Source organism: Ciconia boyciana, chromosome 7, assembly GCF_034638445.1.
Source record: "Ciconia boyciana chromosome 7, ASM3463844v1, whole genome shotgun sequence".
Taxonomy (NCBI): domain Eukaryota; kingdom Metazoa; phylum Chordata; class Aves; order Ciconiiformes; family Ciconiidae; genus Ciconia; species Ciconia boyciana.
In genome coordinates, this window is record NC_132940.1 from 34533475 (window position 1) to 34548470 (window position 14996).

The 14996-nt window shown below is 41.5% G+C and overlaps 1 protein-coding gene across 2 annotated transcripts in view; it reads left to right on the forward strand.

Moving 5' to 3' along the window:
• The first annotated feature begins 558 nt into the window (after positions 1-558).
• Positions 559-14996, forward strand: part of PLA2G4A (phospholipase A2 group IVA) — an 84924-nt gene continuing 70486 nt past the window's right edge. For both annotated transcript variants that reach the window (XM_072867514.1, XM_072867513.1), the window contains exon 1: positions 559-749. The gene's annotated coding sequence lies outside the window, so the exon portion shown is untranslated. The remainder of the gene's footprint in view (positions 750-14996) is intronic.

The following is a 14996-nucleotide window of genomic DNA, read 5'->3' on the forward strand; positions in this document are numbered from 1 at the left end:
ACCGGCTGCTGAGCAGGGGCTTGGCCACCACGAGCGACTTCTCCCCTATTCCCACAGCACCCAACGCAGTGCTGCTGCAGACTCTCGGGGAGCAAATAAAAACAGTGTTGAATAACACACATTTATTCCCACAAGAATATCCACGGATTGTCACCGTAGCAATGAAAGATGCTGATTTTTTTTTAAAAATGTTACTTTAATGCAAACTTCCATTTAGCCGCCTGTTAGAGAACTGGGGTTTTTTTAATTTTTTTTTTGTTTTTTGGTCACAGTCAGTACCTGGTTGTTTTCCACGGCTTCAACTTCACGCTGCTCGTGAAAAGGCCCCGCGGACAGCCGGTAACCACCTTAGGAGCGACAAGCACCGCCCGCGATGCCCGGCCGCCTGCTTGCCACCGCCCCTCTCCTCACGGGAGCGCGGGCCGCGGCCGTTGGGCGGGCAGGTCGCCCTTAAGGCTGCCCGCCACTCCTCGAGGTTGCCTTCCCCTCCGCGGAGTCTGACCGCCGCCCCGCCATCGCCATGTGTTCCCCCTGAGTGGCCGAGGTAGAAAGCCGTGCCAGGACCCGGCGCTTTCCCCCCGCAGCCGCCCCAGCCGGCCCGTGCCTCACGCCTCCTTAAGAGGCAGTGGTCAGCTGATGGCTGGCACCTCCCCCGCCGCGCGGGTGAAAAGTGCCGTATGTCTGCAATGGGGAACGGGACCGTGCCCCAGCCGAGAGGGACGGCCGAGCCCGCGGGACCCCAGGCAACTGTAAGCGCGGTGCCTCTTTCTTACGCGCTCAACAGCAGCTACTCCGCGCAGTGGGAGGGGAGGGAGGGCTGACAGGGCGGGGGGTGCGCGGCTGCTGTGCCCGGCCCCGCGGGCAGGTAGGGCGCGGACGGCCCGGGCTGAGGCAGTTGAGGCATCTGTAGGGGCGGGCCAGAGCGCGGCGCGGCGCTGAGGAGAGGTGCCGGCCGCCCTGCCCCGCGGTAGGGCAGGCGGCTGGTCGGGCCCCCTTCTGTGAGGGGTGCTGAGAAGGGCGGTCAGGGGAGCGCGGAGCAGCGTCTTTCCGCGGGCGCCGTGTCAGGTACCTGCCGCCGCCGCGCTGCCCGCCCGGCCCTGCCCGCGCTCCGGTCCGGGCAGCGCGGCCGCGGCTGACGTGGAAGGCGGGCTGTGCTCTCGCCTCTGTCAGAAACACAGTCGCTGTACGGCGTCCGCCCTCCCCAAGCACATACACGCGTAAAACGAAGCTTTCATGAGGTAACAGAAAGGCAGCGACGCGTAAAGAGGCGTTTCTAACGCTCGCCATGTGTGCCAGAGCAGTGAAACGTGTGCAGCGAGAGGTACGAGGGGCTGCCTGTGGTGATCGTGCAGCAAATGGAAGGAGGGACTCCAGAAGTTAAACTGCATTGCTCATTATTAGTCCCTCAGTCTTGGGGTGGTAGGTTTGTTCTTGCCTTCGTCCAGTATCACTGGAACTGATCTTGGCAACAATTACTGCAAACTCTGCCATATCATTTACTTATACCTGCATAGTATGTGCAATGAAGCAATCCATTTTGGAATTTATAGGGAAGTAAAACAATACATCTGTTAAGGAAAAATTTCACGAAATGTCTGTGACAGCAGCTTTTCTTGTGGGTCTGATATGAAAAAAATGTGCGTAAGAGTTCCTGTTTGTGACTTATAGCAGGCATCTGTTAGCATATATTAGAAGTATGATCACAGACTGTAATCCCTTGTTTTTATGGGGTTACTTGTTCCCCTTTGGAAACAAACTTGCACACTTTTACTGGTAGAGCTTAGTTTGTCGCCCTGGTTGACCTCTGGTCAGTCCTGCTGCATCATTTGGAGAAGCTGCTGCCTCAGTGGTATGACCAGTTCCTGGACTGGTGATTGTGCTTCCCCTGCAGTAGCTCAATGTTTTACAAAGTGGGTACAAAGTCAGTCACCTTCCCTTGAGCAGCCACTGAAAGTGGGTTTAAACTACTGTGCTGGGCTCTGAACTGGAGCTGCTGAGGCTCCAGCATCTGTTGGCTGTGTGATCCCTGCAGAGCTGGTCAGAGCTTGTCTGTTGGCAGCTTGTGTCATACCTTTGGGGAAAATCCCTTTGGCCACCTGAACTGCGGAGTGTGAAACTTTCAAGTTGGAGGCTCCTTGCAGATAAAGACGTGCAGACTCTGAAACTAGATAAAGATCTAATCTCAAGTGAGGAGCAATCGTGTGGGTAGGACTTCTAACTGCAGTGGATATTGCTGGCAGGAAGATGGTCTTCTGCACCTCAGTAGGCTCAGATACTTAATATATGAAACAGTTGATTCATGGGATCAGCTTGTTTGTGGTTACCAAGAGTTGTTCAGTATACTAAGACTTTCAGAGAGAAAACGTGAACCTAAAACTGATGTGCTTATTTTATTTTCTTTGTTAGAGGGAAGGTTCTGAATATACAGTGTAGAGTTAAGTGCTTCTCTGCCATTCTTGTCTCTCAAAATCTCTGCCTTGTCACTTTATGATCACATTTCTCCACTCTCTTGTTCTGCTATGGCAGGGATACATAACAAAAGAGAAATGAAAATACTTATTTATGCTTGAATCACATAATTTAATCTCCTCCTGCATGGCCGGTTAATGTGCACTGGAAAAATACTAGTTTGACTCTTGGCACCAAATGCTGTTTATGACTTGTTTTTCTTAGAAGAATTAGACAAAAAGCAAAAAAAAAAAAAAAAAAGAAAAATTCCAATGCTGTTGCTTCGCTAAGATTGCATACTTGATTTCATCTTAACTTGAATGTATTTTGTTGAACATAGTTATCATAAGGTGCCCTTCCTGAATTTTCATGATACTTTGAATAGATTACTTTTGTCAGCTGGCCTAAAATAGCCAGAATAAGAAATGTTTCAGCCAGCCTGTTTTTGCCTTTGTGTGCTTCAGTGCATATATTTTTGCCATACATGGGGGAAAAAGAATGGGTATGGCGGGAGCCCTGACTTATTTCCTTCAGAGGTATCCCTGCAAAGCCATTGAGCAGGCTTCACTGATGTTTTGGGTAACCTCTACTCTCTTCCTTGGCATGTTTTCCTGACAATACCAAGGGACTGAATCCAGTGCAATGTAGCAATTACTTTCCAGGTACACACCACTTCAGGAGTAATAGAAAATGGCTCTGTTTGAGTCTATTTTAATTGACATGCAATATTCAGGTATGTGGCAACTTCTGTGACTTGAACATAGGTTTAAAGAGGACAGCATTGACAGTAGAACTGAAACTTCTAGATACTTGGGAACTGTGAATTCAAATTGAATTAATTTAATTGACCAGCTTGGTCTGGAAAATATCAGGGATAGACTTGCGTAGCAGTCAGAGAAGGAGGTGTCTCCTGCTTGTACCCAGAAGTTCAAGTGTATGAAAACTGACTACAAAATACGAGAAAATACTTAGTTTCCCATGGAAACTTTCTAGCACCACAGGTAGAAGCTCAGAGAACGGTATGGCCGGACTTGAGAGATGGGAGATTAAGTTAAAATTTATTATTTACCTGATTCAAAATACTGATGTGGATCAAAGTCTCCTTTACCTTTCAGGGCAGTATCCTAACGAGGGGGGTGACCCTGAGGGAGCAAACCCAAATTTTTGACTAATTGTTTACTTGACATTGATGGGGAAGCACATGTTTCAGTGGTTGCTCTAAAGACAAGTAAGTGTCAAAAATATCTGTGATGTACAGTTCGGAGGTGGTTTAACCAATAAAATCAAGTACTTTCCTACAGCTCTGGTTCAGCTGGTGTTTCAGCTCCCAGCTAAAGCCTGGGGGACCAGTCATGAGACACATCTTTAAACTGAGTTTACAACTGGTCTGTTTTTGTTTCATTTGCCTCTTTCTAAACAGAAGCTCCATGTAACCTGTGGAAGGATTTATCTTTGACTTCACGGGCAGTGGCAGCAGAATTGGCTTTCATCTTCCTGAGAAGTGATGAACTCTCCCGTGTGTGTTTGCCATGCCTCAGTGATATAACTGCGTCTTTCTCACTAGTCATAAAAACAAATCCCAGAACCTGTCTTAGTAATGGAAATGATCTCATCACTGCCCTAGGTTATAATAATGTGATGTAGTAACAGAATACTTTCAAAAGTACTCTCTCTTTGAAAAAAACAAAACAAAACAAAAACAAACAAAACCCCAAAACACTAAAAAACAAGAACCACTCTGGTATTCAGACTTTCCCGAGGGCTTTCATTTACTGTTTACCTCAGAGAAATGATATGAATTTCCTGACTGTACCAATTTCCAGTAGCCTGTGTGTCAACGTCTGGAGCAGCATTACTCAGCAAATGGTGTGGGGATGGAAGGTGGTCTCTAGGACATGTGAAGGTGGTCCACAAAGCAGGAGCAAACAAAGCACCAAGAAGCTCCAAAGAAATTTATTTTTAAACAGATTGTGGGGATAGTAAAAGTAACTAATGAACATTTAAACTCCAGCTTCATTTTTTAAAATGGAAAATATTGTGGCAATACTGCAAGAGAGAATTGGTGGACTTGCCTTGGAAAGATCAGTTAGTTCTTCAGCTTGAAAGTATTGTATAGAATGAGATGATTTCCATAAAAAATAAGACCACGGTGCTGGTGAGGGGAAAAGTATCAGACATATATTGATAGATGATGGGGCCATCGCTGTACAGATTTTACTTATTTTGTCTAATGTTCATAATAAAATCCATGGGCTGTTGCCAGTGGTAACTGAAGCCTGTGTTGATCCTGTATCAGTTGGGAGGTGGGCAGGGGCACGGACACTGCAGTTTTTCTCTCAATATGTTTTCCTTTCTGGGAAAGATGGTCGCTGAGATGACACTTTCCATCTCAGCTCATGCTTTTGTTGTGTGCTGGGGCTTCCAAGACTGCCAGCACGTGTAGTGATGGAAGCTTTTGGGATCTGGACTGACAAATACAGACATTGTAGAAGTTGATATATGAGCCCAGACTCTTCAAGTAATCCCTGGAGGAATAACAGGCACTTCAAGGATAACATTAACGTGATCCCAAAGCAGATATGCCATAGGTCACATAAATTATGTGCCAGGAGTGCCTCTTTCTCTCTGCTAGCTAAGCACAGATGAAGACTTTTATATGGTAGGTGTTTGAAGTTAAGTGAGGTGAATCCTACCTCTGGGGTCTGTGTCTCTGAGCACAGTAATCTCCTGTGCAGACTGCACAGCTCTGTTTGCAAGCACTCCTTTTAAGTTTTGAGATGCAATCTCCTTTCAAATGAGTGTTAGCATTGGTAATGGTGCATCCTAAGGCTGAGCACAAAGAATATAGTGGTTCTGCTTGTCTGATGACAGAATTACTTTGGCAGACACTTAGAGGCTTAAGTACTAAATTAAATGTTGCTCATTGTTAATTTTCACGACCTTAGGATGCTGAAAGCATATTTTGCGAAATATAAAGTAGGCTGTTTGCAAACAAGAATCCTTGTCTCTCCATCGTTCCAGCTTCCATCCCTAAATATGCAGATTTAGGAAGGAGACAGAAAATGTGGGGTCAAAAGCTTCCACATACACAAGTTCAGAACTATACATGATTTGACTCAGTCATATTTGTGTTTTTTGTGGTTATCTGATAGTAGAGCCATTGAACTGACTCGTCTTTGATATTTATCTAATATTTTCCTTAAAATGATCTCAGCATAAATCAGCAAAACTTCTATTTCTTTTCCTACTGGTATAATCAGACAGTTATAACAGTACTTATATCCTTAGCCAAGATCTGTAGGAATGTGCGCTTTCATAATAAATTATCCTTTTATATTTACAGTTATTGTAAAGTTATATATTTATTTGCACACATACAGAGGTTATAATAAGATCTGTACAAATGTGTATTTATTGTAGTAAAGTGGCAGTCACAGCCCCCAAGGGATTGCATTTTAGAAGACATGCATGATGAACAAGACTGATAAGTGGAATGTTGGGGTAGATGGAGATGATGGAGTAAGAAGCATGGTGAATGCATTTGTATGGGTAGTCTCATCCCATCTGGTCCATTGCATTTGCCAGACTATTTAATAGATCTGGCTTTTGGAAAGCCTTGTAGGTTAAGTGCGTTTTTGTTCCCCCCCCACGTTACCATGTCTGTGTCTCCAGGATAGAGACTGTAAATGGGGCTTAACTGCTAGAACTGTATTTCTCATGCATTTAACTTACTGCATTGCCAGTTGGACACTGAAAATAAATGCCCCTAAGTAGAGGATTCATTTTGGCCTGTTCGAAAACCCATTAACGTCAGTGGGAAAACAAACAACACTCATGGGCAACCGTTGTACCAAACACAGAGGAGAAGCTCTTGCTGTGAACCATTACTTTGCACATTCTGTCAGAAAAATTGTGCCTTTGTACTCCACATGCAAAAGTGTAACTCTATGCAAAATCAGTAGCTGCTGCCTAATGGTGCAGTCCTGTTAGGAAAAAAACCACAGAACTACAAATCATTTTGAGGAGAAGGTGACTGTGTAGACCCTTGGAATGTAACTAATTAGAAATTTTCTGGTTGTTACTCTTGTGTACCATCTTTTAAAGATAACCTATAATGAAGAATTGTAAAAGATAGTGCACTTCTGAGGCACTTCTGTTCTTAAAAGTTTCATAAATATGGATGCGTGCTTAAATGAACATCTGGAATAATGATGATATCTTGACCTAGGCAATTTCTATAAAATATGAAACTAATCATTCTTATGTTGCTGTTTTGTTTGAATCCTTTTTCCTCCTAATCCAAAGAGAATTGATAATGAGTTTCTAACCATAGCACTAAGTGCAACACCCCTTTACCTTTTGATAAAGGCATGAATCTAGTAAGTTTTCACAACCTTAGTGTGAAACCTTGGTGTTGTTGGACTGTCGTCTTATATGGAAAAATACTTTTTCTTCACATAACCAAAACCCTGTAACTATGAATCAAGGACAGCGCTAGTGAAAAACATCAAGACAAATTAGAATAGTAGCTTGTACAACATCTGACAGGAAGATGCTAGGAAGCAAGTCCTAGCTTTTCTTATATCCAGTTTATTTTTATGGGTTTCTGTGTGTTCAGTAATGATACTTACAGACTCACTTTTTTTACCAATCAGTTTAAGGTTCCTGTAGGAAGTTGGCGTGATGTCTGTGCTGACAGTAATGAAAACCAGTTTTTTTCTAATTGCAAAATCTGCCAACATCTTGCGTTTCTCTGGTATTTTCCACTTTGAATAGCACATTCTCACACAGACCTTCCTGGTAAGTGACAGATTACATTTAACTGTGACATACTTCCAAGTATTATTTTGCTTTTTATACTTAAATTCCTTTTCCAAGAATCCCAAATTTATTAATTTAATGAGCTCTTCAACGGTCCTGTGGCCTAGTGGATATAGGTTTAACTTTTATAAGGGTGTTTTCAATATAGAGAAATTTAATAGCTTCTTCCTAGTCATTAAGTCAAATCTGAATCAAAATTATGTATAAAAGCCTGAAACCATGTCTTATAGTTTCACATTAGACATTCTCCCCTCCCAAATCCACAGTGTTGTGAAAAAATGGCCACTATAATTATGGTGGATTTTATTAGGTATTGTTGTCGGGAAAAAAATCTAAGGTGTGAGGTGTGTGGTTTTTTTTTTTCTTTGCTTATCTTCTGTGTGCTTCCGAGGATTATCTCTTGTAATTTAGGAACTGAAATAATGCAAGCATGAAAAAGATGTTTGATATGGCTAAAGCGGAAGGAAAACAGGTTTTGTTGCTTGTAAAACTTTTTTTTTCCACCCATGAATGCAAAGTAAGGAGGATCATATGAACTGAGCCTGGCTTCTCCCTCCAGTTCCTTCTTCTCTTTAAAATTACTGTTTTACATAGGTCTGCCTATGATCAGCTGTAACGCTGTATAAATGTTTCTGAAAGAAGCTCAGAAAAAATGAGAGTGCTAAGTAGAACAGAGCAGGACAGTGCTGGCTAACACACTGCTGTGTGCAGGAGGAGACCAGTGTCCAACCTGTTTTCTGCATAGCTCAGATGAAGAGTTTAGCCTGAATTTTTTTGCATGCTAGAGCAGCATATGTGTTTGGTTGTGGGGCAGTCCTGCTTCCTGGTATCGCTCGCTATGCATAAATCTTCATTTATGCATAGCCATAGAAGGCTTCTATGCATAGCCATAGAAGGCCAGAGAAGGAACAAGCATTGGGGATGAGAGAGACCAAAATTCATATGCCTGCTCTATGAGTAGTGCGGGAAGGTAAGCATTAGTCTCGTCCAACTGAGAGTGACCTGGCCACATACAGACTGGCTATTCTGAATTAACTTCAGTTTTGAGTATAGATGTGATAAACTCATTTTCTGAAAATAAACTCTTGTTGAAAAGTGCTTAAACATGTCCACTGGGTATTCCTCTGTCCTGTAACGTGTGTCAGTCATTTCCCTTTCAGCACAGAGCGGGCACATCAACCGGTGTTTTAATATGCTGAGAGAGAGTTTGAGTTGGCAAGGGAGGTAGTAAGCCCTCACTGTCTTAAGAAATAGTTAAATTAAAAGCTTACATGGTTTGGTAAGAAGGTAGTCATAGTTCATCTAGGTTTTGCTGAACTTTCTCTGTCTGACCAATCCTTTATGCCTCAGAGAAAAGCATGAAAGTCCCCCTTATGTCCCTAATTTTCCAAAGCTGTTTTAACAAGGGAATATGCAAATTTGGGGTTTCTTCCTGACTTTGATTGCTGTCCATTTATTTCTTGAGTCATTGTTTGTGGCTCCTTAGTGAATTAGATTGTTTGTATTGCATTCCTGAAGGCCACATTTAAGGTCTGGGTAGCTAGCAGTTACTGCTTTTTTGTTAGTTTTGTGTTTTTTTGCTTTGTAACCGTTGGTGTAGCTAACCTTTTGGTACTGGTAGAATCAGATTACAGTAAGGTTTGACATGTCTTCTTGCTTATGATAAATATAAAATTTTCCAATAATTGTATTAAATCAAAATATTATTTTCAGTTTTAATCCATCTTCAAAGCCTTAGTTGGTAATGTTGTGCATCCATTAATAGTGGCTTAGATCCTTCCCCTCATCCTCTCAGGGCTTGGCTGTGTTGTTAACAGTAGCACTTAAGATAGTTGTCTAAAAATGAAGCAAGCATCACCTGATTCAAAGCTTTCTCCATAAATCAGCAGAGAGACTGCACTAGAGCTCTTGCAGCAGCTTGGCGTTTTTGCTGTTGCTACTCTGAACTCAGTGGAAATGGTGGAGCAGAAGCCATTTTGGCACTGCTACTATAGCCCTGGGAAAAGAGCAGGCACAGGCACTCGTCAGCTGGAGCATGGATGGCAGAGATGACCAGGGAACAGAGAGCACCTCAAAAAAGTTGAGAGGCATGGTACAGAAAGAGGAAGCTCTAGAAGGGGCAGAATATGTGCCACTCCCTTGTGCAGTAGCCAAGCAGGAAGATAGCTTGCTGCTTACCCTCTGCAGCCAGGAGAGAAGGGCTACAGAGGAGGTGCCACAAAGTCTTACTTGAATTTGCAGAGAAAATAAAAACACCTGAGTAAATGATTTGCCAAGGTAAGTTTGGCTTCAAACACAAGCTGGTAACTCGGGAGCTTTTTTTGTAACTGCTCAAATCCTGGACTGAAGGTCTCTCCAGCTAGAGGCTTGGCTGTGTGGGGTCAGGGCAGGCTTTGGCCCAGGCTGTTTGGCTTTGTGTGGAAGCCGGGTGTTAGGTTCAAGATGAAGAACACTGGTACTGATGCACTTTCTATTGCAAAAGTGTCCCACTGCAGACTTCTCAAGAAAATGGATAGGGCAGTTGGGCTATCCTGCTAGGTCTAGTATTTATTATTAAATCAGTTGATTATAAAATTATTTATACATGAAAAAGGCAAATAAATCTTTCATAGTATAAGTTTACCAGGTAGTCTCTCTCCTCAAGAATATAATATATGCAGTAGGGATGTCTACATTTGCCTTTGTCTATGTTTTTGTGTGTAAAACATAGGTTTATATTACTTACTCAAACTCCAGCTTGGCAATAGCCATAAAATATTTCCATATAAATTTTACTCATATCGTTTAAGAGGCTGAAAAAACTCAGCGTCAGAAGTTTGTTAATGACTACTTTTACTAGAAAGTCCTGACAAATTCCTTGAGTCACTCTACTTTGTCATGCTTTTCATGTTATGATCATATAGACCAAAGGAAGTGCAGCACAATTGTCCCCTTTATTGAAGTGTCCAGAGCTCACATTTTGAGTAAATAGTCCAAAACCAGAACATGAAAGTTGTAACATTGAGTCACATTGTACAGACACTATGAGTGTAAGATGACAAAACACACCTTTTGTGTGCAGTGCTTTCTCCATCCCTGCAGTGCCAGCATGATGGTAGCCTGTGTGTGCTGGCTGGCATTACAGTTGGCACTGAAATGCCAGGAAATTCAGAAAAAAAGAGCAGTTTGGATAACTTGCTCTGGATTGCTGCTAATTGAACTGAACTGCTAACTGAATTGAACTGAACTGCTAATTGAATTGAAAAAGAATTAAAAAAGATATTTAAAGGAAATGTTTGCCTAGCTCTCAGCTAAATTTGTTTTATTGTTGACATGCGTTACCTGAACAGAGTCCAGCTGTTAATTTCACCAGCTCCTTGCATTTTTACCTGTTATTGTGGTTGCTCTTTTGTGTGTAACCACTGCATAACTCTAATGCAGAAGCATTATCATCTGCAATTGAAGCCTGAGAGCATCAGGCAGCTTCGTGTGCCTGTCTCTTCCCCAAAAAGTCAAAGATAAATACTTAAATAAAAATTTAATCTAATATTTTCCCTGAAGTTTTTTATTTTAAACCACCCCTATTTTACATCAGGGAAGCAAAAGAAGGAATGAAGGCATAGATAAGTTAAAGATATGTAAGAACCAAACTCTCATTATTTTAATAAAATCTTTAAAAGGCATTGGCCCAGAAATACTTAGAAGTTGGATGACATCCCTGTTGTCCCAAGGGAGAGTGAGGGATTTGGATTGAGATCTTCAAAGTCTCAATCTAGTGCCTTAAAACATTCAGCAACAGTTCTTTCCAGTACCAATGACACTTCTTAAAGGGGGTTCCTGGAGGTTTTGGCAGGCAACAGCTCTCAGCCAGCACACTGCAGCACAGTAGAGGAAATGGAAAGTTTTGTCAAAGATCCAGGTAAGAATGAAATGCAGGGGAGGTTTTTTTTTATTTTCTTTCCTTAACTTAAGTTTTAAAGGAGTGTATTCAACAAACAATTCTGTCCAGTCAGGTGTTGCACTTGAGATGTATATCATTTAATTTTAGAAGTTATTGTTTAAGTGTTTGCATTTTTGGCAACACTTTTATATCTGCCACTGGTATTGAGTTTTTCCATTTCGGAGAGCCTGGCGTGATGTCTCAAACATGCTAGGTACTTGGGGCACCCGTTATCTTGAAGTGTTTTTGTTCTCTGCTGCCTGAAGTTGGGCTTCCAAAAATAAGAATATGCTTAAACAAATAACTGTCACACATAAAAAGTTTATTTGTGGAGTAACTAAATTCTGAAATCCTAATGTACAGAAATGCTGGGCATTTTTTAATCTTGCCTTTTCTTAATTGCAGTGTGCATATAACAAATAGCCTGCATAGATGATCTTCTTGAAATGATTTAAATAATATTTGGACTTGATTAGTGAACTGTAATTGTTTTTATGTGGAATATATCCTAATAATTCTTCTTTTTCACGGAACTTCCATCAGATTTTTCACATTCTTCTTTGGTTTTTGGCCTTCTTGCTGGAAAAACAAGCTAACTGGTTCCCACATAAGCTGCAGGGAGTCTGACCTACACAGTAGTGATTACTGATCATCTGCTTGAGGATTTTTGACAAATTTTGAGACTCTGCCATCTAAACTATCTGTCTTGTGGCTTGCATTTCTGTACCAAAAGACAGTGATCTTTGCCATTTTTAAAGAATATTCTTGGAGTCCCTCAGCTGAGCTTTTGTTTACATTCAAGGCTGTTTTTTATTAGTAGTGCAATTTCAATTAAAGTAAAATATAAGACATTGGAGAAAAGTTATGTAAAGGTACTAACTCAAGGAACTCTTTCATTCACAGAATAAATTAACTCCTTGCTTTGAATTTACTCAGTTCCACTTTCTAATATTTCTGTAAGTTCCCCATACAGTAAAATAATGTATGATGACATGACTCTTTCTTGTAACCTCTCGCAAACTGTTGCAGTGAGTGTTTCTTCTTAACTCTCCTTTGCATAAGCAGTATAATTGTAAGATAAACCATCATGCCCTGAATCAGTTGCCTCTTCCTTCAGGCCTGTAGTTAGCGTTTATGGTGAAAATACAGTACTTGGCTGGATAGGAAATGTACTGGGAACTTCCATGACCCATGTGAAATAGGTGCAGGTATTCAGGCAGAAATGTTTCCAGCCTCTTGAATATTCCTGTTGGTAAGGTCATTCATTGCAGAATGTAAGATAGGGATTTTTTTTTTTTTCCCTCTTGGACTAAATCCAGTTTAATTAATATGGGAGTATGTCTGATTTCCCCTGACTCACCAAGTCTTGCCTCCTGTTACAGGAGGTTACTGTAACATGGAGTTCTCCAAGTGGTGCTGGGCAGCTGGAGGACTGGCCTGAGTATTTTACCACTTCTGTCTTCCTCGCTTTTGGCCTCTAAAGTAGCCTCCAGCACTAGATAAGGTGTAAACTTACCTTGCTCAAGATTTCTGCAACGTTTCCAGAGTTTTCAGCCATGCTAGGGTGTTTTATAGTGCGCTCCTTCCATTGAAAGGAAATCTTAGTTACTGTGTGTCACCTGTAGTTTCCGTAATTGCTTTACAGGCTGACAGGTCATCTTTCAAAAAGAGATTCACGATCTTTTCATCTGTTGCGTCCTCTTTAGCAGGAAGTCAAATGTGGTTTCTCAATCTTAAAATCTCCTGTCTAGCTGTTTATGCTGTGTCAACTTGCTTGCCAAACTTCACCCCAGAGCATCCTCCAAAAATGTGGCACAAAGATCGAGCTTTTTGCTTTTCTGCTCAGAATCCTTCCTTCCACCCATACTTTCTTAGCCAGGCATGGGAAGAACAGTCATTGCACATCAGCAAAGCATATACTTTTTGATTTGTGGTGAAAACGGAGCGATAGGTGCTCTACACAGAGTAGGAGGTAAACCTTGTTTCTTGTGTGGGAAGACCTAAATTAAGAAATAACATTACAGTGATTTTCCAGGCTGCTAGGCAAAATCATGTAGAAACAGATTATTTGTTATTTCTGTTATACAACCGCAGGATCAATCTGTAACCAAATAAAATTCTGTAATCTGATTTGATAAAAATGGATGGTGACATTCATACCAAAAGCCTGAGTCAAGACTTAGCTTATTCTGTACCCCTTACTGTTATCATATTAGACTGAGCATTAATGACTGTACCGGTGAGTCGCACTTATTCACTTATTTTTTTAATTGTCCGTGTCTTTGATTTTTAAGAAGAATTGGCCAGCTTGATAGAAAAAAATCTCCCTTTTATGATTTTTCTTACAATCTTGACGAGGTATTCTGGTGGTGATATTTATATTGTGTGGTGCTTTACTCATTTTCAGAGCTTTTCCACTTGGTGAGACTAACTGTGGAGTAAGCTCATACTCAGCATGAAATGGGAAAATCTCATTATTCTTCTTGTCCTTTGTCCTCAACATATCCTGTAAAACTGAATTATCTGTAGGAATTTACTGGATCAACACTAAGAATGAAAATGTTCCAGTAATAATCTCTGTCCGTGTGTGTAACTTCTTTTCATGGAATTGCTCTGTTATTGTCAGTCTTTAGAGACAATAATCCCTTACCCATTTCAGGCTGTCACCTCAAGTGAAAATGAGCTAAGATCACAGAAGAGTCTTGATTTAAATAGCGATCCACCTATCCACTAATAGCTTGTTACTTTTGATGTCACTTTTGATGTCTGAAACTGTGCCTAATGATTGAATGCTCTTGGGCTGACAAAGGTAGAGTTCGCTTTTGGGTGAAAGTGAGATTTGGGAAATTAGCAGAAAGCTGTCTCTGTGTTACATGACCAAGCTAAACTGTGGCCTGTTCAAGAGGCTATGTTTGCTATGGTGTTTTGTAAACTTAGACAATTGGTAAACTTGGACATTTGTCAACAAAACACCAAGAAATACATCATTAATCAGTCTGGCCAACTTAGTTAACTTTGGTGATACTGTATGAATTGACAGAATTCATGCTCATGTTGTTGCAGAGGCACCACCTGCGAGGTGCTTTGCTAGTCCTTCAGGAAGGAATGCTATCAGCCCTGGGAACAGCCCAGTTCACAGACAATGCGATGGCACCAGCTATCAGGGAAATAAAATTATACATGTTAATAATATTAAAGTGTTCTTGAAGATCTGCTTAGAGGCACTACTTCACCTGCAATCTGTCAAGGATTGGCCTGCCACCTGCTTCAACTCAAATTCAGTTCTTTGTATGTGCTTGTGATACAGTCCTTAATTCGTTGATGACTTTTTCCTTTAGGCTTTGTGGGATGGACAGTGTATAGTGGCAGTGTTAAGTGAGATAATTTTGGGGTCACAGCTCTATTTACTGCAGATGTTTGAAGTAAACATTCTTCAAGACTTTCTTTGCGGCTCTTGATGAGCGTAATAGGTAGCTTCTGTTAGTGCTGTATTTTGGATCCTCTGCCGCACTTAGACTTTAGGTATAGAAATATATTAGCGTGCTTAACCCAAACTCCATTGATAACGTAGCACAAGCTTGCAAAGGGTGTGGTGTAATTTTATTAGGGTCAAGTAACTCTGATTTGAATTAAATCCACTGTAAAGGACATAAGTATTCAAGTCACTTAAACATAGATGTCTGCTACCCCTTCAGATGTCCTGCTGGCTTCTGGCAGGGCATGGATACCTGTCCACCTGCCAGCCCCAGGGTGCCTCAGGTACACTCACATGTCTGAAATGGCACTGGATGCCTGTCTTTGGGTACAT